We start from the raw sequence: 2,358 nt of genomic DNA, 5'->3' as shown, positions 1-2,358 counted from the left end.
GGGGGGGGGGGGGGTTGTGCTCTTCGCTGGACACTTTCAACAGTTAACTTGTTTTCACTTTTTATTACATGATTAGCCATTTTAAAATTCGTAATTATATGTATTCCCATTTTTTCTTCGTTTCTCCTGATTTGTTGTTAAAAGTTTTCCATTCATTGCATACTACTACCTCAAGTTACGATTTCCTCTGTGCAAAACTACATTTTTCAACATTAAAAAATGGCATTCGTTCCATTTAACCCCTTTCCCCAGTCTATTTAAATTTCTCTCTATATTTTGTAAAGATCCACAGTTTGTAAACATCTATTTTTTGCTTCATCAACAAAAATCTTGCATTTCCTCTGTAACAAAAGAGTCAATGATTATATAAGCATCACCATTTAACATCCATGTTCCAAGTAGGCATGTATTGAATAGTTTGACAGGATGCAGTGGGCCCAAGGACTACTTCATGCTCCAGTATCTACATAAGCATGATTTCTACATGGTTTTCTAATGCCAGCCATTTTACCAGCATGTGCTGGGTGCTGTTTTTTTTGTACCACTAGTGCCTGAGAAGCTACTGTGCAGTTTACAAGATTATGGACTCCAAGGGAACAGCTTTATGCTTGGTGATGAGGAGTAAAAAATGGATAAAAGTGTGAGAGATGTGGTGGGACAGAGAAGGACAGGTTTCTTGCAGTTGAGGAGATACAGGACTACTCACATTTTTGAAGAGATCAAGTGGAGTGGGGGAAAATAGTTAAAAAAAATAATAGTGATGAGGTGTCAGAGTGGACCTTCAAGGTACAGGGTGAGTAGAAATGGTGGGGCAGAAGGACCAGGAATTAGGGGAACAAGCGATGACTGACAGTGCAGAGCAGCAGTATAGTAATGATGAAACAGTAGGCAAGAGAAGTATGAGAGAGGGATGATGTTGGTTGTGGAGATGGATGAGAAAAAGAGGCAAGCATAGTACATGAAAAGAGCAAGAAGTATATGGTGGTTGGAGAAGAGAGATAATTGGTGGTTCAGTGTGGTGGTGGTGGTGGTGAGGTGATCGTTGAAAATGTGAGTGGAGAGAACAGTATTAATGGATGAAAGGTGGCTAACAAGTGAAATGTTTCTGGATAGTAAGAAAAGTAAGTGGTGTCAAAGAAGAGCTGCAGAGAGGGAGGTGATGGGTAGTGGAAGTGTCTTCAGAAGGAAGTAAATTGAATGGTTTTCCATAGTGCATGCACACACATAAACACAACTCTACCAGAGCTCAGTTTTACCCTTGTGAAAGTTGTTTTTCCTTGTGATGCCAAGGAAAAACAATTTATCTTTATCTTAACCACAAGAGAAAGAAGCCGCAGATGGAAGCAGATGGAATGTTGGTTCTCCATGGAGATTGTTTTCTTTCTTCATTCAGCCCTTTTTTCTACTGGTGTACGTGTGTAACTAACTTCCAGTGAGAAAAGGAAGGACCCCTACATATGGCTTGTCATCTCCATTCTCCACCTTGACTGCTATCTCAACTCATAACATCACAATATATCTCAAAACAAAAATTTGGAACCCTGAAACTGGTCCATGGAGTACCCCCACTGATTACATTTTGCCATTTCGATCTATGTCAAGACATTCCTTTGAATATCAGTTCTGTATGATTTCTATAAACTGTATTGAATCTTTTACTGTCATTGTATGTCTGTGTTCAGTCTTCCAATGTTTCCAATAGATTTGTTGATTTCCTTCCAGATAAAAATGTCAGACAGTTATTCTTGATGAGAAAGCCTATCATGTTTATCATCTTTTCTTTTATGATAGTTTTGAGTATCTTGGCTACTTGTGACATTAATGATACTCGCTTGTTATTACTAGTCTCTCTCTTTATTTCTCCAATTTCTTATAAATTAACTGTCACAGTTGTAATTTTACATTCTAATGGAAGATTTCCTTCTCTTAGTGACTTATTAAACAGTGAGTGCTGGTGTTTACATTTCTTTGGGAACTCTAAGATGGATTTTGTCAATGATTTTTGAAAATTTTATTGACCTACTACACTTGCTCTTGTATATCAAATATTGCTATATGGACATATTGATTCGATATAAATTGAAAGATAGTTGATTTAAGGGATCCCTACATAATAGATGTGTGCCATAAATATCGCCATCCATTTAGAGAAAAATTTGTAGTTTAGAATCAGTAGTTCTTTGACTGCTATTTCTAAATTTTCAGTATGTTGGAGAAGCAACTCAATGCTAATCCCTGTATATTTATGATGATAAATGGTTTTACCGATAAAGGTTTTTTCATACTGAACTACTTGGCAAAATTGTTAATTATTAATTCTATTATTAATTGACGATTCCCTGCCCTTATTCTTGTATA

At 36.7% G+C, this 2,358-nt stretch overlaps 1 protein-coding gene across 7 annotated transcripts in view; it reads left to right on the top strand.

The window, feature by feature from the left end:
• The window catches only part of LOC106871418 (protein FAM89A), a 22,660-nt gene that overhangs the window by 3,181 nt on the left and 17,121 nt on the right, over positions 1-2,358 (top strand). The gene's annotated exons all lie outside the window — the stretch shown is intronic.

Source organism: Octopus bimaculoides, chromosome 1, assembly GCF_001194135.2.
Source record: "Octopus bimaculoides isolate UCB-OBI-ISO-001 chromosome 1, ASM119413v2, whole genome shotgun sequence".
NCBI classification, from domain to species: Eukaryota; Metazoa; Mollusca; class Cephalopoda; order Octopoda; family Octopodidae; genus Octopus; species Octopus bimaculoides.
The sequence above is the reverse complement of the archived record's forward strand: the minus strand, read 5'-3'. Positions and strand labels throughout refer to the sequence as shown.